This window comes from Artemia sp. Qi Xiang Cuo, chromosome 10, assembly GCF_049724085.1.
Source record: "Artemia sp. Qi Xiang Cuo chromosome 10, ASM4972408v1, whole genome shotgun sequence".
Classification (NCBI taxonomy): Eukaryota; Metazoa; Arthropoda; class Branchiopoda; order Anostraca; family Artemiidae; genus Artemia; species Artemia sp. Qi Xiang Cuo.
The window spans coordinates 15,882,598-15,905,581 of NC_142803.1; the positions used below are offsets into that span (position 1 = coordinate 15,882,598).

Here is a 22,984-nt window from a genome sequence, read left to right on the forward strand (position 1 = left end):
ATGATTGAAATTGTAAGATAACAATTATGTTCAAATTAGTCCAAAGAACATGTAATAATGCCTCCAAGGTTGGAACATTCCGCCAGAACCCTTGGGCAAGGTCTTTAAGTCATACCCTGGGGGCAAACAAGGTTCTCATGGAATGGGTGGTCGTATTAAATTCAGATGAATATCACTTGATATTAAATTGGAAGTTATGGTATTCTTCCCCAGAGTTAAAGTGATTTAAGATAGCCCCTCCCCCATGCCGATCATTTTCCATAACAAACTTCCAAAAAAAATTTTGAGACGTCAATTGTTTCAGCATTGTTGAAAAGCTCAGTAATTTATGTGTTTGGAGATGTCAACCTCCACTCCCCCTGAGGCCTCAGGTTAAGGGCTGTGAGTTATGCAATTTGTTAATTGTTTATATATAGCATAAGTTACTGAGAAGAGGTATGTATGTTTGACTTCAACTTTCCCAAAATATGAAAGGCATTCAGAAGAGTCTTTCAGGGAATGTTCAGGGGAGTTTAAGACTACATTATAAGATGCTATGTGCATAATGGATTGTCAAAAGGGTTTTCCTCAGGAATGGCTGAGTATATTAATTTTGAATTTTCAGGGAATAATAAGGGATATGATCAATTGACCAAAAACACAATATTTGCACGCTACTACTACAACTACTGCTGCTTCAACTGCTACCAAAAGTACTATTACTACTGCCACTACTGTCACTAAAACTGAGACTTCTGTAGCGAATACTACTAAGGCTGAGGATATTGAAAATAATATCTGAGGAATCGTTGAGGGGAAGTTGAACTAAATCAAAACACACTCTGTGTATACAGATTGGTGATACAGGCGTATCAGCAATATTTTTGGAACGGCTAAACTTTTTACACAATAAAAAATTTTCAAAGAAAAGTAAATAGCTCCATTAAGCCAAAAATGAGCAAAAATAAAGTTAAATAATCTTCCAAGCGTAAAACTACCACGAATCACTACCAATAGATATATGAAACTCAAACATAACAGGAATTACAATAAATAGCCAAGTCAAACTCAAAACGAGCAAAAATTAATATGATTAGGGCTGAATACCCCCATGCCTTCTCAAGTCCGGAGCAAAGTTTGCGCTTTACTGAAAACAAAATATATTTGAAATGTTTTCACTTTTCTTAATTTCATAAATAAAAAATTATCTATACTTTTAAAGAATAAATATCAGTTATATGTCAGTTAAACTGAAAATACACGATCATTTGTTTTTTGTTGTTGTTTTTTTTTTCAGTAAAGCGCAAATTGTGTCCTGGTCTTGAGACGGCATGGGGGTTATCAACCTTACTCAAGTTCATTTTTTCTCGTTTTGAGTTTGTTTTGGCTATTTATTGTAATTTCTGTTCGTCTTGAGTTTTATTTATGTATTGATGGGGATTTGTGGTAGTTTTACGCTTGGAAGATTATTTGACTGTACTTTTCTTATTCTTGGCTTAATGGAGCTCTTTACTTTTCTTTAAAAAACCTGTCATGCAGAAAGTTTTTTTGTTATTCTTAAAAGAACAGGAATAATGATGATGGCTGCTATAAAGCCCGTAAGTATGGTATTAATAACGGACTTATAGATGACCTGGGAAAGAGAGTCTTAGGCAAGGCCATGTCCGGGGGGGGGGGGTAGGTGGTTTGAACTCGCCTCCCCTGAAATGTTTGCTTGACTCGTTAAAACGTAAAATAATGGATATAAACAGTTTTTTATGCCTTTTTGACATTTTTTTTATTTGTAACTCCCCCCCCCCCCGAAATTAATCCTTGTGTAAAATAACCCTGGAGAAAAAACCCTGGATACGGCTCTGGTCCAAGGATATAACAGTCACATACACTGGAATAGAATCGTCAAAGCAAGCAAAAAATTTGCAAAAAAGCACTATTGGCAAAGAGTATAAAAGTGTCATACTAGCAGAAGAAAACCTGACAAACTCGAGATTTTCAAGAATCCTAGGCACCCTTGTAAAATCCCATAATCGTTTTAAAATTTTATCAGTGTTTCAAATCTGGCTAGTTCACGTAGCTTATCATTAGAAATTTTCGTTTTGTTTTATTATTTTATCAAATTAGTTTAGTGATCTATTAATTAGGATGTCTGATTTACATGATTATAATCAAGAATAGGTTTTTATCAAGAATAGGTTAACTCGACAAGAAAATACTCTCAAAATATAATCATTAGTTTAAACAAATGACTTTTTGGCCAAATATAATCATTAGTTTAAACAAATGACTTTTTGGCCTAGATATTGAGGAAGGCCACACTGATATACCGAAAGACGCTGTTGAAAACAAAAAATATACGGACCCATTAGCACATGCTGAACACTTTGAAAATATGCAAGGAGAAACCTCCCGAAATATAAATATTAGTTTACTTAAAGGACTCTTTACGTTAGATATTAAAAAGGCGATACAGCTGAACTGAAAGTTCCTAACGAAAACAAAAACCAAGCGGGCCTATCGCGTAGTGAGGAAAGTGAAAACGCGACAAAAGAATCTTTTTCGAATGTTCATATTAGCAAACCTATAGACATTTCATATAGGTCTTCCTATAGGCATTAGAAGGCCATACAACTATCCAGATCGCACGTTTAACTTATTGTCAGCTCAGCAATTATGATGAAAAGGGTTTATCAGTTATGGAGATGTTTTAGATTAGACCAGGCAAAGTTTGCAACTGATTTTTATATTTTTATACATATATTTACTGACCAATAATTTTAATAAAAGTTTATAACGTTTCACTGAAACTTTTTTTGTTAGATAATGAAGGACAGCCTATTCAATTACAAGGAATCAGAGCCATATTTTTTATTTGAATAGTTTCAAGTCCTGACATTCTAATTGTTTTAATCTATCTTTTTTGGTTGCTGATTTGCATTATTCAGAATCGCATTTTTTTTATTTTGAATTTTTACTTTAGAATTATTATCAATATTGTTATAAGTTTTACTTAAGATAATTTTTACTTAATACTTCCTTTTGACAACCTGGAAGCATATTTTTCGTTAGGCAATAAAAGCTAAACCTATTTGTTTTGCAGGAATCGGAGCCATTTTTTTTAGTAGTTTTCAATTCTGAATATGTATTTTATTTCATTTTATCTGTTTTGCTGCTGGTTGGTAGAATTCGGAAACACTTTTTTAACTTGAATTTTTATTTAAATTAGCAATGTTGTTATCAAATTTTACTTAAGATATATTATTTATATTGCTGTGGTTCAATACTTCTGTGTACATAAATAAGGCAGTGGTGCTTTAACTTCTGTTCAAATATGTCTCCTCAATATTTTCTAAGATTAATTAAAAAAAATTTTTTCCACAAAATAAGTTTTTCGAAGAAAAGTAAAAACTCAAACTGAAAAAATATATATGTTTTTACTTTTATAACTTTGATAAGTCAAATAATATTAACATTTTTAGTATTAAATATCAGTATATGTATATTAAACTGACAATGCGCATTGATTTGTATTTTTTTCAGTAAAGTACAAATTATCTTTTGGCCTTGGGAAGGCATAGGGGTTTTGAGCCCTTCTCATGTTAATTTCTGCTCGTTTTGAGTTTGAGTCGGTTATTTATTGTAATTTCTGTTTGTTTTGGGTTTCATTTATTTATCGATGCTGATTTGCAGTAGTTTCACACTTGGTAGATTATTTTATTTTTGCTACTTTTCTGTTAAATGGAGTTATTTACTATTTTTCGAAAAAATTATTTTGTGAAAATAGGTTTTTTTAATTAATTTCCGTTTGTTCTAAATTGATATACTCTTTTCAGGGAAAAATAAAATAATATTTTTAATCTTTTCGTTTTTTAAAGACTTTATAATTTGGCCTGCTATTTGTATGCTGGAGAGAAATTTCATACAATTGTTAACAACATACACCCTTTTAAAAATCTGAACACAAATAGTACTGTTTAATTTAGTTTCATACCTCCTCTAGTTGAGCTGAAATAGAAAACTTGATACCATTTGAAAAAAAAATCTCTTTAGTTTCTTTGATAGCTTGGATACACTTACGCTATTTGGATTTGATTAAATTTTAAGAGCAGAAGTAGCCCCGAAAGTTATAATATACTACCCTCAGTCGTTCTTGGGATACTGCTGAGATGCCTTATTGAGAATTAGCATTAAAACAGTGCAATTCGAATTAATCTTAAGACAACATTTAGTTTTAAAACATAATGGGCAAATCGGATGGGGACTAGTTGCCCTCAAATCACTTTCAACTATTAAATAGGGCATTAACCCTTTCTATTTTCAATCGAATGAGCCCTTTTCGAAGTTCCTACGACAACTCCTTCGATACAAAGTGTCCTGGTCTAAACAAAAAATAATACATTGAACCCGCATCGATCTTTACTATAAAAACGCCAAGCCTTCCAATCAATTTCAATCATTAAAAGGGCACTAGCCCTTTCAATTTCCAATTGAATGAGCCCTTTTTGAAGTTTCTATGTCAACGCTTTCTATAACAACCTTATATGCCCCAGGGTATAACTTAAAACCCTTGCCCTGAGGACTGTGAAGGGGTTGTCATCAACAAAGACATAATTTCTGGATCTTTCAACTACGTTGAACAAAATTATTATCTCACAATTTTGATGGATGTGTCTGGGGAAAGTGTGGGCGTGAGAGGGGGGTTAATTGCCCTCCAATCACTTTCGACTGTTAAAAAGGGCATTAGCCGTTTCAATTTCCAAAAGAATGATTCCTTTTTGAATTTTCTGTGACAACGCTTTCTATTAAAAAAAAACCTTATATGTCGCCAGGGCATGACTTAAAACTCTTGCCTTGAGGGCTTTTGGCAGAGTGTCATCCTCAAAAACATAATTTCCGGACTTTTTAATTACGTCAAACAGAATGGTTATCTCTTTTTCTTGAATCTCAGTTGCTAACAGTAAGACAAATTTACCAGCTCCAAACTGCTGTTTTCATGTATAAATACTTGAATAGTATATTACCCCCAGGACTAACACAACTTGTGCTTTTTCATTTATCGACATATTATCATGCTTATCCAACGTCGTCATCAACACATTTTTCTCTTATCTCGGATATTTGTCACACGCAAAGAGCAGCTTTTTCTATCAAACATGTTGGAGTGAAATTATGGAACAATATTCCGCTGGAAATAAAAGATTCTGTCTCAGTTCCGTCATTTTGATACAGTTATAAGAAACATCTTCTTTCTACTAGTAGAAAAACTTCTTTAGTATTACGTCTATTAAAATAAATTGACTTCACAGCTCTATTTTGTAAGATTTGAATTCTCTTAAAATTATAACAGAAAGAATTAGCTCAAACGTAACAACTATATTGAATATAAGGATAAACAAGAGTAAACTAAATGGTTCGCAAAACTTTTTGTGAAAGGAAATTTATAAGTTTATACAAAATCCCAGCTCCCCTTACAATTTTTATAGATATTGAATTTACATGTTCTTTCCATGACAATAATTCATCAATGACTACACCTACATATTTAAATTTTGAGACCCCATATATTAAATATCCATCAGCTGTTAAAGATAGTTCAGGGTTTAACTTTTTAATAGTAGAAAAAATCATGTAATTCGGGATCTTTTTGGTCTAACTATAATGACCTGTGACCTATCTGATAGATATGACTCACTCCAACTAACAATCCACAGTGAAAATTTATAATTCTCTAATTTTCTCAGTAAAAGATTATGGTTTACTGTATCAAATGCTTTCGACAGGTCAATAAATTACAGCTGAGGTATAAAAACCCGTATCTAAGAAATATTTCACTTTACAAATAAAATGGGTTATCGCGTGATCCGTCGAGTGCCCTTTCCGAAATCCATATTGGCTAGGTGGCATTATTTCATTTTCTTCCGCAAATTACTTATTTTATCATGCATTATTTTTTCAAAAGCCTTCGAAATAACTGGTAAGATTGAAATAGGGCGGTAATTATTTATCTCTTCCTTATTTCCATAATTATATAAAAAAAAAAAAAAAAAAAAAAAAAAAGTAGAAATTTTGATGATTTTAAAAGGTTGGGTAAATTTGTAGGAGTGGGTATGGCACATAGAGAAACTTTTTTGATGAATTGTGTGTAATTTAATGTGTGTTTTTTTGTATTTATCTTTGTTTTGTTATTTTGCCATGGCCCGAAAAGGCTTTTGTTGCAATAAATATATATCTATCTATCTATAAAGGTATAATACAGCTTTTCTTTAGACGTTTTGGAACAGTTCCCTTTTGAAAAGACAAATTGATTAAAAAAAATAAAAATATGAGATATCACCGGCAAAACATGTTTTAGAACCCGTTTCGGCATGTGATCAATTCCAGGATCCTCTGATAGTCCCAAAGAATTCACTTTCTTTTCCAAATCATTTGTGGAAACCGGTTAAAAAACAAAAATACTTCCATTATTATCAAAATTTGAAGAAATTTGCCTTCCGTCTTCCATGTCAATATCATTATCAAATAATGATGAAATATTTTGACTAATTTCTGTAAAAAATTTACAAAAATTATCAGCTATAGATTGATAATTTCCTATTCTTTCCCCATTCGGGTTAACTATCTCTTTAGGGATTTCATTATGCTTATGTTTATTTGGTCTCAAAATTCGATTAATAATTTTCCACGTTGAAGATATATCATGCTTCGCAAGTTCAAAGGCATTAAAAAAATAATTCTTTCTAGCATCTCGTTTTTTCTTATTGACAACATTTCTATAACTAACATAAATATCTCGATTTTCATTCGACGGTTTCCTCAACATTCTACTATAAAGCTTGTTTCTTAATTTTATCATGTTTTGTAATTTTTTTGTTAACCACGGAGGTTTAAAATTATTTTTCTTTCTAGATCTATTCTCATGTGGTCCTTCAATCTTACAATCTTACAACACATGTGCATTGCTTCATGAATTTTATCAGAAAACAAAATATAACCTACTTCAAGGTCATTCTGACTCAAAACATCGCTTCATTTTAGTTTTCCTAAATTATTGTTTAATTTATTTAAATTTGGTTCATTGAAAACAAATATTTTCTCTTCAATTTTATGCTGGTCATTTGGATATGATGATAAATCGCTAAACGACACTGTTACAAATGCAAGTGATCCAAACCTGGAGCAATTAGCATATTAGATGATTTCAGCTGGTCATAAATATCTTCACTAATTAAAATGTTATCAATAAGCGTGGCCGTGCGTTCATTAATTGGTGTGCGGATGTTAATTGACGGGAAAAACTAAATTATAGCATAGTTGTTAAAAATTCCGCATTCATATTATTTCCTACCTCCAATAAATTATGGTTGAAATCTCTCATTAGCATACACGGCTTTCTACACGACCCTAAATTCTGACAAAGATTCTCAAAATTCTGAGACGTTTCCGTGGGGTTAGAACTGTGTTTCCTGTAAAAAATAGCAATTAAAAATTCAACATCATACTTTTTAACATTAACAACAAAAGACTCAAACCGACCTTCAACCCATACACCTAAAGTATCTTCTACAGTTACAGAAATTTCATCCCGCACGTCAATTCCTTATCTACCTTTCCACATTTGCGTTCTATTTTTATAATGATGAGAATAACCTACTAGTGATTACAAACTTCAAGGTGAAATTTCACTCAAGAAAGTCTCAGTTAGTGATATTACATCAAAACAAAAAATTGCTTTCATTAACTGTGGTAAGTAGTGTATCAAACGCAGTTTCGAGTCCCTGACAATTATACGTGGCTACGATAAAATCACTCGGTGATTTAATTTGCCTCACATCACAGGGATCAATATACTAAGAAACCGGAATATTCAGGTCTGAACTCGCTTTTTCATTCCCACTACCACGTTCACAAAGGCCTTGTTCACATACATTAGCTAAATTAAAGTAACTTCCGGCAAGATCAGATAGTTTATTAGTCAGCACAGACATTTTGAAACAAATAGTTCACCTTACTTTCACCAAAGCAGTTTAGTCACTCTCTTGTCTGTTAGACAGAACCCTGGCTTCTTGAAGACGACTCGGCAAGACAACTTCTGATAGGTCCTTAATTCTAAATACTTGATCCCCAGACTTTGCAAGGATACGGCCCTGCACTGACCAAGCATTTCTCATACCCACTACATCCCTAGCAGCATTTAGAACTTCCTGTCGGCGACGAGTAAGGCTTTCACTTACAAAACATTGTGATTCTTTCAGCTTGCTCCGATTTTTCAATACTTCTTTTGCAACTATTGGGCTTTTAAATCTGACTTCAATTGGAGGGGGTTCTACTACTACTGGGCTTTCCCAAAATATTAACATCTACAATGTCAGACTCGGACAACAATCGTAGACCTAGTTTGTTTGTTATTAAGTCCAGCACATTATTTATTGGATGCCTTGTTGTTTCATTCAGACCAGGTAGGTGGTCAATAACTACGCAGGAAGACTTACTAGCTTGTTGCATTTCATCAAAGTCATCCTGCAGGTTTGACAATGCTTGGGCTAAGAAATCAACTTTAGACTCCAGCGCTCCGATTCGGTCCACTAATTTTTCGTGGCTACTTTTAAGTTCCAACATAACGGATGAATAAACAGTTTGTGTTATTTTCTCAAGGTCATCTGGTGAGAGTTTGACCTTACCGAGCTCTTTTGCTATATTTTTCTTAATAATATCACTAATTCAGTAATTAGCCTGCAAAATCTCCGCTCTTAGTTCAGAAATCTCAAGCCGCACTTCCTTCTCAACTCCAAGGCTAGCAGCAGTTTCCATGTAAGAGTTTGGATTTTTGTTCAGGTCAGCCATTGCCTTTTTGATGGATGCATGTTTACTAGCACCGCATGCCAGTTTATTAGTTTCATAGTCCATCATATTTTCAATCGTAACCGTTGCTGTTTTACGATCCCCGTACTTGAACACTAGAAATTTCTTCTCGGGACTAAGAACACTAAGAATCCTTATTGGCCACCATGGAAATCCAGGTAACCACCGGACCTGAGAAAGCCTGAGCGAAAGCCAGATCTCCCGGCTTCAATTTTTTTTTAGACCGATCAATCGTTAATTTATTCCAAACTAACCAACTTGGCAATTCAAAAACTAAGCTATTTAAAAAAAAATAGTCTAGTAGTAAAATATTTGATTTCAAGCATACTACCAACAATTCAATAAAAAAAAGATGAATATAATAAACAATTAAAGACAAGAAAAAGTTTCAAACTTCAGCTATTAAAATGTATTACAGGTCATGTGTTCTCAACAAAGACCAAATGGTAGCACAAGTGAAAAGAACTTGCAAAGAAAATTCTTTCAAGATTTCCTATACCTCTAGTAGGAATTTTTCTCTCTGGGATTAAAACTGAAAAATTAAGGCTAAAGAAAGTCACTCTTCTGGAGGAGGAGGGGGTATATCTAATGATCGATTTGGCCGGTCTCAGTAAACCAGTTTTATTTGGTCAGAGAGAGACAAATCAGACAAAAAAATAAAATCATCTGTTTTCTTCAAAGAAACTTTTAGTTTTTTCACAGAGTATTTATAAGTAGACGTTCAAACTGAAACATTTGGCATTTTCACAATCCTGATCTTAACCATAGTACCCTACCCAGTTCTTTCAACCGCAACTACAATCGGTGTCACTTTTAGCTTAGACTTTTCCTCTAACATGCAAATAATAAACCTAATAAAGAAAGGAAATTACGCCTCAAGATTGTTGGCTACTTTACGGCTCCTTGGTTTTCTACATGAGATATTCTACAATGCAATCTAAACTTTTTAAAGTTTTTGTTTTAAACAACAGGTTTTAAAGTTTTGCAGGGCAAGGAATGAATGACCCAAGAAGTCTTACTAAGTTATTTTGTATTCAAATTGGCTAGTAAAATTCAATAGGTTTATAATTTCCGGAATCAAATTATGATATGAAGTTAAGTTTAATCCTGCAAATTAGATACTGTTGTGGTAGTAGCTGGTCTGCACTTGGTATAAAACACGAAAAGTTACAAAAGCATTCTACGTGAACAAAAATTAATGATACTTGATAGCGTAGTTTTTGGTTACATACCAATTTAGACAAGAATTAATTTTATGAAGGAAAAAACAACAAACTAATTTATTAAGAATTGAACAATAAGTAGTTTTTTCTTTTTACTATTGTGTGAAAAATTCACCATCTACTAACTCATCAATTTCAAATAAGCAGGAAACTTAATGCACAATAGCAGAAATGAGTGCATGCAAGAATCTTTCGTTGAAATTGCACGTTTAGAAAAATAAGATGTTCTTTCAAGTTTCGCAAAGAACTTGTAATCTTATGAGAATTCTCTGTTTTACCATATGATGTTTAACTATCCTGGGTCAAGTGGTAAATTGCTGACTGTCGCATGGGCGGCGGTCTTGCGATTACGGAGTTGCGCATTTCTTAACCTGGACCAAGTTTATGACCTTAACATTATTGCTAGCAATTAAACGTACTTCTTAGTTATGGTGTTTATTTTTGTGCTGTTCCATAAGAAAGCGTTCGTTCAATAGTTTTGACTGTTTTCAAATTTTATTTAATTTTCTGTAACTACTACTTTACCTAACTACTACTTTTACTATAATGATTCATTTCCTAAAACCCAAGAAAAGAATTAAGAGAAATGAAAATAAACACTAAAGTATATTCCGCACCGCCATTCTTTTTGTATTTTAGAATATAGTTAGAATACCCCAAAATCTTTGTTTTCTTTATTCTTTTTATGCGTCATACTTGTACTTTAACTGCTCAACTTTACATATGGGACAAATTATTTAGGATGAAATAGTCTGTTGGAGGTAATTTTTTGTAAGGGAACAGTCCTTGGAAAAATTTTGCGGGCCACCGGCAGTCAGGAACATAACAGTTTCGTTTTCAATGTTTCGTCATAGTTCTCTATTCTCAGGTCTGTGGTTTGACCAAAAAGATGCTTTTCTTTGCAGTTCTCAGTTCTGTGGTACGCCAGAGAACTGAGATCGAAAACGGAAATTAAGGAGGATGAGGCGTAAAATTTAAAAGCGACATCCTTGCCTATTTCATTAAGGTCCTATATCCCAAATTATCCCTAAAATGTCTGTTTGGCCCTGTCCTTTTAACCAATGCCAATGACAACTAATAAGGGAACTTTCATCAGCTTACTGATGGTCAAATCAAATAAAAGTTATTAAATATTTTTGAACAGCCACTGGCTTCCAGTCCTTTAGGTAAAAATCTAATGAAGCGACCTAAAATACAGTTGTAGACATGTGCTAATAGGAATTAATTGCTTAATTGATTTAGAGCATAGGCTATAGAAACAAAAATAGTAAATAGCCACACTTACCGATTTCTTTACTATAATTTTTATTTCTAGCAACCGAGTTTTTTCCATCTAAACAGAGACCGAACTGAATTCAAAATCCAGTTCTCTAATGAATCCTCTTGGACAAAGAACAGAGAACTGAGAAAAGACAACTGTGAAGAAAAACGCTCACAGTTCTCTGATCTCTGTTCGCCGGCCATCGAAAACCTCAAATAAGACAAACAGAGAACAAAGAACTGAGACTACGCCAGAGTTTGAAAATACACCTAATATTTTTCTTATCTTTGAAAATATGCGGAAATTTTACTTAATGTGGCAGAATTTCAAAGTTCAAGATGAATTCTTCAGTAAGGCGAGGTCAAAATCCTAATCTCGCTTGACCTAAAGATATACTCAAGAACAATAGTGGGATTGGGGCAGATTTTTTAATAAGAGGCTCTCAAAATCTAAAATTGTTCTATCTATAAGAGGCTAACCTTGGTCCGCTCTTAAAGTTCTTTCAAAATAAGTCGTCGAGGTTTCTGTTGATAAAGTATTTCTTTTTGTCCCTGCTGACTTTGCAATACAAATCCCGCTCTTTAGCATTAAGACACACAATTACAACAATGGTACCTTAAGCCGTTGTTTCCAGAGGTCTATCCGTACTCCACTAGTACCATTAACAAACTTTGTAAATTCGATAGCTCCTAAATTCACTCCATATTATAATTTTATTTCTTTCGAAATAGGTTCAAAAAATGTTGTTACTGTTTTCTGTTCACCCTCGAAACCCTATCTGCCCAATCGAATTCAAAAAGTAATTTTGGCACTTCTAATGTTATTGTATCAAGAAAATTTTTCCATTACTGTAAAGTTAATTGTTAAGATATAAGATAACTTTATTTCTTTTGGTTTAGCAACAAGCTTATTTTCGACAATTTTAACACCTTCCGCATACAATATAAATTTCCTATTTCTATAATATTTATTATTCTAAAGAAGATAAACACATTTCACCTTCAAAAGATAAATTTTTGCAGAGGGTTTTCATTTGGTAGTACTTTGTCAGCAAATTTAATGTCCAGCTCCTACTGAGATTGTAAAAAATGGTCGCACTGGCTTCTCAAGGGCCCTAGCTAAATACTAAATTATTTTCTTTTTCAGAAAAATCCCAGGGCTCAAATGCTAATTCCCCGTCACACTTCAGGATACTTCATTTGTGCAAAATTAAATTTTACAATTTAGCTGTAACTACATTGCAAAATTATATTTTACGATTTGGCTCATAATTTTTTAAATCTCTATAGAGCTTCTTTTATTTGGCTGTATTTATAATTTCTGGCCTGGCAGTTCTTGTGAAAGCAAATTTTTTTGAAACCAAAAAGTGTGTAATTTTTTAAAGTTTGGTTTATTTTATCAGCAAAACCGAAAAGTGGGTATACCTACTTTTCACTTCTGGTCACAAGATCTGGACATTGATTTATGAGTTTGACCCTGATCCTCTTTATGTATTTTGAAAATGTGTGGCAACTCAATCGAGAACTTATTCTAATTCTGACGGGAATAGGTCTATTACATTTACAGTCTAGCCTACTTTAGTAGGTTTACAGGGTAAAGGTAGGCCTCAATCTGTCAAAATTACAGTATATTGGGTCCTTACTTGCTCTAAAAACTGAATCAAATACCACAAATTAGGCCCAGTAAAGTTCTAGATGGTAGGCTTTTGTAAATAGGCATAGCCTAGACTATCTAGCTGAATCAGATAGGGTAAGATATCTAGTAGCTAGACAGCTAATCACCTCTTCATCAGTTAGATCACCGGGCAAAAGTTAAGAATTGTGGCTCTATAGAAAGAGACATTCAAGAACAAAAAGAGGAGACATTCTTATATTGCTAATTTTATGCTCATTTTCAATGCTTTATTCCTTTTTTTGAAATTCATCCCAGCCCCCTTTTATATACCTATTGGCTACTTACAAAATGAACATTAAACAAAAACATTAACATTAAATTTCCTATTTTATGCTTCGGTAAAATTCTACTTTAGTTACTTTTGGCTATCTTGGAAAGGGGTTGGGTTAGGAAAATGAAACTTTCAGGGATGGATGTACATGCTAAGGTTTGTCCCGGGAAGGTACTTTGAAGTACCTACCTCCACTCATCCCCCCTCTATATAATGGTAAATTACTGCACATTACTAGTTGTTTTTAACTCATATTTCATCCTATATTACTATCATAAATATAAATCACTGCTTACCTTACACAACTTCTGCTTTTAACCTTGTTCATTAAAATATATTCCAAAATCCTATTTAAATCCTAAGCCATTTAATTTTCAACCCATGCCAACTTTCTTTATGGTATATGAAACCAGGTTTGTTGTGATGTCACACTTGTCTTATCAGAAACCCTTACCCTTAAGGGTAGCAGGCACATGCCAAACAACTCTGTTGATAAGACCATTTAAACTGTATTAATTAGGGAAAGGATCTGACAAGAGAGACCATTAAAAATAACCCAATCCTTTTTAGAGGACAAATTATGTCATGGGAAGATGTTTTTGAAATTCCCATTCCATCCAAACTTAAAATTTTCTAAAATTCTACTTTAGAAGCTTTTAAAATATTTCTAAAGTACTAAAAGATAGAGTGCTAAAAACATCAGAATCGACTTCAGAGGACACATTATATCACGGGAAGATGTTTTTGAAATCCCCCTTCCCCCCAAACTCAAAATTTTCCAAAATTCTACTTTAGAAGCTTTTAAAATATTTCTAAAGCACTAATAGATAGAGTGTTAAAAACATCAGCATCGACTTCAGAGGACATGTTATATCATGGGAAGATGCTTTTAAAATCCACCTTTCTACCAAACTCAAAATTTTAAAAAATTCTACTTAAGGAGCTTTTAAAATATTTCTAAAGCACTAAAACATAGAGGGCTAAAAACATCAAAATCAACTTCAGAGGACACGTTATATCATGGGAAGATGTTTTTAAAATCCCCCTTCCCCCCACCAAAAAAAAGTTCAAAAATTATTATTGTGTAGAAGTTTATTTATTTATTAATACCTAATAGAGTGCTAAACACAACCGCATTGACTAATGATTAAAAAAACTATGCATGAACGTGAGGTTTTTCATCCCCCTTCCCCCCAAACACAAAAAGTTCAAAAATTATACTTTCTAAGTTTTTTTAAATATTTACGCAGCGCTAAGTGCGCGAGTACATAAACGCTTAAACTCACTTTCGAGGGACAAATTATTTAATGGGAACATTTATTTGAGCTCCTCTTGCACCCCAACAAAAATATTTACAAAATTTTACTTTTAAAGCTTTTTTAATTTATTATAAATCGCTAAAACATAGAATCAACTGTAGAGGATAAATTATGTTATGGGAAGAAGTTTTTGAAACCGCCTTCCGCCCAAACTCAAAATTTTCCAAAATTCTAGCTTAGAAGCTTTTAAAATATTTCTAAAGCACTAATAGATAGAGTGTCAAAAACATCAGAATCAACTTCAGAGGACACGGTATATCACGGGAAGATGTTTGGAAAATCCCCCTTCCCCCCAAAATCGAAATGTTCTAAAATTCTACTTTAGGAGCTTTTAAAATATTTCTAAAGCGCTAAGACATAGAGAGCTACAAACATCAGAATCATCTTTAGAGGACAAATTATATTATGTGACGATGTTTTTGAAATCCCCCTCCCCCAAGCTCAAAATTTTCTAAAATTCTACTTTAGAAGCTTTTAAAATATTTCTAAAGCACTAATAGATAGAGCGCTAAAAGCATCAGAATCGACTTCAGAGGACAAATATTGTTACGGGAAGATGTTTTGAAATCCCTCTTCCCCCAAACTCAAAATTTTCCAAAATTCTACTTTAGAAGCTTTTTAAATATTTCCAAAGCACTAATAGATAGAGCGCTACAAATATCGGAATCGACTTCAGAGGACAAATTGTGTTATGGGAAGATGTTTTTGAAATCCCCCTTCCCCCAAACTCAAAATTTTCCAAAATTTTACTTTCAAAGTTTTTTTAAATATTTCTAAAGCGCTAAGACATAGAGCGCTACAAACATCAGAATCAACTGTAGAGGATAAATTATGTTATGGGAAGATGTTTTGAAATCCCCTCTCCCCAAACTCAAAATTTTCCAAAATTCTAGTTTAGAAGCTTTTAAAATATTTCTAAAGCACTAATAGATAGAGTGTTAAAAACATCAGAATCGACTTCAGAGGACACGGTATATCACGGGAAGAGGTTTGGAAAATTCCCCTTCCCCTGAAACTCGAAATTTTCTAAAATTCTACTTTAGGAGCTTTTAAAATATTTCTAAAGCGCAAAGACATAGAGCGCTACAAACATCAGAATCAACTGTAGAGGATAAATTATGTTATGGGAAGAAGTTTTTGAAATCCCCCTTCCCCCCAAACTCAAAATTTTCCAAAATTCTAGTTTAGAAGCTTTTAAAATATTTCTAAAGCACTAATAGATAGTGTTGAAAACATCAGAATCGACTTCAGAGGACACGGTATATCACGGGAAGAGGTTTTGAAAATCCCCCTTCCCCCCAAACTCAAAATTTTCTAAAATTCTACCTTAGAAGCTTTTAAAATATTTCTAAAGCGCTAAGACACAGAGCGCTACAAACATCAGAATCAATTTAAGAGGACAAGCTATGTCATAGGAAGATGTTTGAAATCCCCTTTTGCCCCAAACTCAAAATTTTCCAAAATTTTACTTTAGTAGCTTTTTTAAATATTTCTAAAGCGCTAAGACATAGAGCGCTACAAACATCAGAATCAACTATAGAGGATAACTTATGTTATGGGAGGATGTTTTTGAAACTCCCTTCCCCCAAACTCAAAATTTTCTAAAATTCTACTTTAGGAGCTTTTTAAATATTTCTAAAGCGCTAAGACATAGAGTGCTAAAAACATCAGAATCGACTTCAGAGGACGCGTTATATCATGGGAAGAGGTTTTTAAAATCGCCCTCCCCCCAAATCAAAATACCCCAGTGGAAAATAAGGCTTTTCAAATTTCAAATTATCAACCAGATTTTAGAGTATGAAGGGGGAATGGGATGAAAGGTAAGGGGGATTTCAAAATCATCTTCCCATAACATAATTTGTCCTCTGAAGTTGATTCTGATTTTTGTAGCGCTCTATATACTAGTTATTTAGAAATATTTAAAAAGCTTCTCCAGTATAATTTTGGAAAATTTTGAGGGTTTGGGGAAGGGGGATTTAAAAAAGATCTTCCCATAATATAAATTGTCCTCTGAATATTCACATGACACAAATTGTCATCTAAAGTTGATTCTGATATTTGTAGTGCTCTATCTATTGGTGACTTATATATATTTAAAAATTATTATTCAGAAGTCCTGTTGAAATTTTTGTGTTTGGGGAAAATTGGGATTTTCAATACCTCTTCCCGTGAAATAACGTGTCCTCTGAAGTTAAGTCTATTATTTTTCGAACTCAATCTATTAGTGCTTTAGAAATATTTAAAAAGCTTCTAAAGTAGAATTTTGGAAAATTTTGAGTTTGGAGGGAAGGGGATTCCAAAAACATCTTCCCGTAACATAATTTGTCCTCTGAAGTCGATTCTGATATTTGTAGTGCTCTTTCTATTAGTGCTTTAGAAATATTTAAAAGGCTTCTAAAGTAGAATTTTGGAAAATTTTGAGTTGGGGGGAAGGGGGGTTTTAAAAACCTCTTCCCGTGATATAACGTGTTCTCTGAAGTCGATTCTAATGTTTTTAGCACTCTATCTATTAGTGCCTTACAAATATTTGAAAAGCTTCTAAAGTAGAATTTTGGAAAATTTTGAGTTTGGGGGGAAGGGGGATTTCAAAAACATCTTCCCATGACAAAAATTGTCCTCTGAAGTCGATTCTGATGTTTTTAGCACTCCATCTATTAATGCTTTAGAAATATTTAAAAAGCTTCTAAAGTAGAATTTTGGAAAATTTTGAGTTTGGGGGGAAGGGGGATTTTAAAAACCTCTTCCCGTGATATAACGTGTCCTCTGAAGTCGATTCTGATGTTTTTAGCACTCTATCTATTAGTGCTTTAGAAAAATTAAAAAGCTTTTAAAATAAAATTTTGGAAAATTTTGAGTTAGGGGGAAGGGGGATTTTAAAACCCTCTTCCCGTGATATAACGTGTCCTCTGAAGTTGATTCTGAAACTTGTAGCGCTCTATCTATTAGTGCTTTAGAAATATTTAAAAAAGCTTCTAAAGGAAAATTTTGGAAATTTTTGAGTTTGGGGGGAAGGGGGATTTTAAAAACCTCTTTCCGTGATATAACCTGTCCTCTGAAGTCGATTCTGATGCTTTTAGCACTCTATTTATTACTGCTTTAGAAATATTTTAAAAGCTTATAAATCAGAATTTTGGAAAATTTTGAGTTTGGGGGGGAGGGGGATTAAAAAAACATTTTCCGGTAACATAATTTCTCATCTGAAGTTGATTCTGATGTGTGTAGTGCTCTATCTATTAGTGCTTTAGAAATATTTAAAAAGTTTCTAAAGTAGAATTTTGGAAAATTTTGAGTTTGGGGGAAGGGGGATTTCAAAAACATCTTCCCATGACACAAATTGTCCTCTAAAGTCGATTCTGCTGTTTGTAGCGTTCTATGTCTTAGCGCTTTAGAAATATTTAAAAAGTTTCTAAAGTAGAGCTTTTGAAAATTTTTAGTTTGGGGGGAAGGGGGATTTCAAAAACATATTCCCATAACACAATTTGTCCTCTGAAGTCGATTCTGGTGTTTGTAGCACTCTATCTATTTGTGCTTTAGAAATATTTAAAAAGCTTCTAAAGTAGAATTTTGGAAAATTTTGAGTTTGGGGGGAAGGGGGATTTCAATAACCTCTTCCCGTGACATAATATCTCCTCTGAAGTCGATTCTGATGTTTTTAGCACTCTATCTTTTAGTACCTTAGTAATATTTAAACAGCTTCGATAGTAGAATTTTTGAAAATTTTGAGTTTGGGGGGAAGGGGAATTTCAAAAACATCTTGCCATGACACAAATTGTCCTCTAAAGTTGATTCTGCTGTTTGTAGCTTTCTATGTCATAGCACTTTAGAAATATTTAAAAAAGCTTCTGAAGTAGAATTTTGGAAAATTTTGAGTTTGGGGGGAAGGGGATTCCAAAAACATCTTCCCATAACATAATTTGTCCTCTGAAGTCGAATCTGATGTTTGTAGCACTCTATCTATTAGTGCTTTAGAAATATTTAAAAAGCTTCTAAAGTAAAATTTTGGAAATTTTTGAGTTTGGGGGGAAGGGGATTTTAAGAACCTCTTCCCGTGATATAACGTGTCCTCTGAAGTAGATTCTGATGTTTTTAGCCCTCTATCTATTAATGCTTTAGAATATTTTAAAAGATTCTGAAGTATAATTTTGTAAAATTTTGAGTTTTGGGGTAAGGAGGGTTTTAAAACCATCTTCCAGTGATATAACGTGTCCTCTGAAGTAGATTCTGATGTTTTTAGCACTCTATCTATTAGTGCTTTAGAAATATTTAAAAAGCTTTTAAAATAAAATTTAGGAAAATTTTGAGTTAGGGGAGAAGGGGGATTTTAAAACCCTCTTCCCGTGATATAACGTGTCCTCTGAAGTTGGTTCTGAAACTTGTAGCGCTCTATCTATTAGTGCTTTAGAAATATTTAAAAATGCTTCTAAATTAGAATTTTGTAAAATTTTGAGTTTGGGGGGAAGGGGGATTTAAAAACACTCTTCCCTTGAGATAAATTGTCATCTGAAGTCTATACTGATTTTTTTAGATCTCTATCTATTAGTGCTTTATAAATATTTAAAAAGCTTCTAAAGTAGAATTTTGGAAAATTTTGAGTTTGGAGGGAAGGGGGATTCCAAAAACATCTTCCCGTAACATAATTTGTCCTCTGAAGTCGATTCTGATATTTGTAGTGCTCTTTCTATTAGTGCTTTAGAAATATTTAAAAGGCTTCTAAAGTAGAATTTTGGAAAATTTTGAGTTTGGGGGGAAGGGGGGTTTTAAAAACCTCTTCCCGTGATATAACGTGTTCTCTGAAGTCGATTCTAATGTTTTTAGCACTCTATCTATTAGTGCCTTACAAATATTTGAAAAGCTTCTAAAGTAGAATTTTGGAAAATTTTGAGTTTGGGGGGAAGGGGGATTTAAAAAACATCTTCCCTTGAAAAAAATTGTCCTCTCAAGTCGATTCTGATGTTTTTAGCACTCAATCTATTAATGCTTTAGAAATATTTAAAAAGCTTCTAAAGTAGAATTTTGGAAAATTTTGAGTTTGGGGGGACGGGGGATTTCAAAAACCTCTTCCCGTGAGAAAACGTGTCCTCTTAAGTCGATTCTGATGTTTTTAGCACTCTATATATTAGTGCTTTAGAAAAATTAAAAAAGCTTTTAAAATAATATTTTGTAAAATTTTGAGTTAGGGGGAAGGGGGATTTTAAAACCCTCTTCCCGTGATATAACGTGTCCTCTGAAGTTGATTCTGAAACTTGTAGCACTCTATCTATTAGTGCTTTAGAAATATTTAAAAAAGCTTCTAAAGTACAATTTTGGAAATTTTTGAGTTTGGGGGGAAGGGGGATTATAAATACCTCTGTCCGTGATATAACGTGTCCTATGAAATCGATTCTGATGTTTTTAGCGCTCTATCTATTAGTGCTTTAGAAATATTTAAAAAGCTTCTCAAGTAGAATTTGGGAAAATTTTGAGTTTGGGGGGAAGGGGATTCCAAAAAAATCTTACCATAACATAATTTTTCCTCTGAAGTCGATTCTGATATTTGTAGTGCTCTATCTATTAGTGCTTTAGAAATATTTAAAAAGTTTCTAAAGTATAATTTTGGAAAATTTTGAGTTTGGGGGGAAGGGGGATTTCAAAAACATCTTCCCATGACACAAATTGTCCTCTAAAGTCGATTCTGCTGTTTTTAGCATTCTATGTTATAGCGCTTTATAAATATTTAAAAAAGCTTCTGAAGTAGAATTTTGGAAAATTTTTAGTTTGGGGGGAAGGGGGATTTCAAAAACATATTCCCATAACATAAATTGTCCTCTGAAGTCGATTCTGGTTTTTGTAGCACTCTATCTATTAGTGCTTTAGAAATATTTAAAAAGCTTCTAAAGTAGAATTTTGGACAATTTTGAGTTTGGGGGGAAGGGGGATTTAAATAACCTCTTCCCGTGAGATAATGTGTCCTCTGAAGTCAATTCTGATGTTTTTAGTACTCTATCTATTAGTGCTTTAGAAATATTTAAAAAGCTTCTATAGTAGAATTTTGGAAAATTTTGAGTTTGGGGGGAAGGGGGATTTTAAAAACCTCTTCCCGTGACATAACGTCTCCTCTGAGGTTGATTCTGATGTTTTTAGCACTCTATCTATTAGTACTTTAGAAATATTTGAAAAGCTTCGAAAGTAGAATTTTGGAAAATTTTGAGTTTGGGGGGAAGGGGGATCTCAAAAACATCTTCCCATGACAGAAATTGTTCTCTATAGTTAATTATGCTGTTTGTAGTTTTCTGTGTCATAGCAGTTAAGAAATATTTAAAAAAGCTTCTAAAGTATAATTTTGGAAAATTTTGAGTTTGGGGGGACGGGGGATTCAAAAAACATCTTCCCATCAAATAAAGTGTCCTCTGAAGTCGAATCTGATGTTTGTAGCACTCTATCTATTAGCGCTTTAGAAATATTTAAAAAAGCTTCTTAAGTATAATTTTGAAAATTTTTGAGTTTGGGGGGAAGGTGGTTTTTAAAAACCTCTTCCTGTGATATAACGTGTCCTCTGAAGTCGATTCTGATGTTTTTAGCACTCTATCTATTAGTGCTTTAGTAATATTTAAAAAGCTTCTTAAGTAGAATTTTAAAAAATTTTGAGTTTGGGGGGAAGGGGGATTTTAAAAACCTCTTCCCGTGATATAACGTGTCCTCTGAAGTCGATTCTGATGTTTTTAGCACTCTATCTATTAGTGCTTTAGAAATATTTAAAAAGCTTTTAAAATAAAATTTAGGAAAATTTTGAGTTAGGGGGGAAGGGGGATTTTAAAACCCTCGTCCCGTTATATAACGTGTCCTCTGAAGTTGATTCTGAAACTTGTAGCGCTCTATATATTAGTGCTTTATAAATATTTAAAAATGATTCTTAATTAAATTTTTGTAAATTTTTTTGTTTGGGGGGAAGGGGGATTTAAAAAACATCTTCCTGTGATATAAATTGTCCTCTGAAGTTGATTCTGCTTTTTTTAGCACTCTCATCTATTAATGCTTTAGAAATATTTAAAAAGCTTCTAAAGTAGAATTTTGGAAAATTTTGAGTTTGGGGGAAGGGGGATTCCAAAAACATCTTCCCGTAACATAATTTGTCCTCTGAAGTCGATTCTGATATTTGTAGTGCTCTAGGCCTATCTATTAGTGCTTTTGAAATATTTAAAAAGTTTCTAAAGTAGAATTTTGGAAAATTTTGAGTTTGTCGTTAAGGGGGATTTCAAAAACATCTTCCCATGACACAAATTGTCCTCTAAAGTCGATTCTGATGTTTGTAGCCTTCTATGTCTTAGCGCTTTAGAAATATTTAAAAAAGCTTCTGAAGTAGAATTTTGGAAAATTTTGAGTTTGGGGGGAAGGGGGATTTCAAAAACATATTCCCATAACATAATTTGTCCTCTGAAGTCAATTCTGGTTTTTGTAGCACTCTATCTATTAGTTCTTTAGAAATATTTAAAAAGCTTCTAAAGTAGAATTTTGGAAAAATTTGAGTTTTGGGGGAAGGGGGATTTAAATAACGTCTTCCCGTGATATAACGTGTCCTCTGAAGTCGATTCTGATGTTTTTAGCACTATCTATTAGTGCTTTAGGAATATTTAAAAAGCTTCTAAAGTAGAATTTTGGAAAATTTTGAGTTTGGGGGGAAGGGGGATTTCAATAACCTCTTCCCGTGATATAACGTGTCCTCTGAATTCAATTCTGATGTTTTTAGCACTCTATCTATTAGTGCTTTAGAAATATTTTAAAAGCTTCTAAAGTAGAATTTTGGAAAATTTTGAGTTTGGGGGGAAGGGGGATTTTAAAAACCTCTTCCCATGATATAACCTCTCCTCTGAAGTCGATTCTGATATTTTTAGCACTCTATCTTTTAGTACTTTAGAAATACTTTAAAAGCTTCTAAAGTAGAATTTTAGAAAATTTTGAGTTTGGGTGGAAGAGGGATTTCAAAAACATCTTCCCATGACATAATTTGTCCTCTAAAAACAATTAGGTTATTTTTACTGGTCTTTCTTGTCAAATCATTTCCCTAATTAATACAGTTTAAATGGTCTTATCAACACAGAGGTATTTGGCATGTGCCTGCTACCCTCAAGGGTAAGGGTTTCTGATAAGGTAAGTGTGACATCACAACAAACCTGGTTTCATATACCATAAAGAAAGTCAGCAGTGGTTGAAAATTAAATGGCTTAGGATTTAAATAGGATTTTGGAATATATTTTAGTGAACAAGGTTAAAAGCAGAAGTTGTGTATGGTAAGCCTGATTTATATTTATGATAGTAATATAGGATGAAATATGAGTTAAAAACAACTAGTAATGTGCAGTAATTGACCATTATATAGAGGGGGGGATGAGTGGAGGTAGGTACTTCAAAGTACCTTCCTGTGACATAC

The 22,984-nt window shown here is 33.1% G+C and overlaps 1 protein-coding gene across 2 annotated transcripts in view; it reads left to right on the top strand.

Annotated features, from left to right (window-relative positions):
• The first annotated feature begins 12,669 nt into the window (after nt 1-12,669).
• The window catches only part of LOC148947509 (uncharacterized), a 57,876-nt gene continuing 47,561 nt past the window's right edge, over nt 12,670-22,984 (top strand). Inside the window, exon 1 of one of the 2 annotated variants that reach the window (XM_089095955.1) lies at nt 12,670-12,730. The gene's annotated coding sequence lies outside the window, so the exon portion shown is untranslated. Of the gene's footprint in view, nt 12,731-12,751; nt 12,916-22,984 lie in introns of those variants that run through there. The other variant, XM_089095956.1, reaches the window with a different exon arrangement.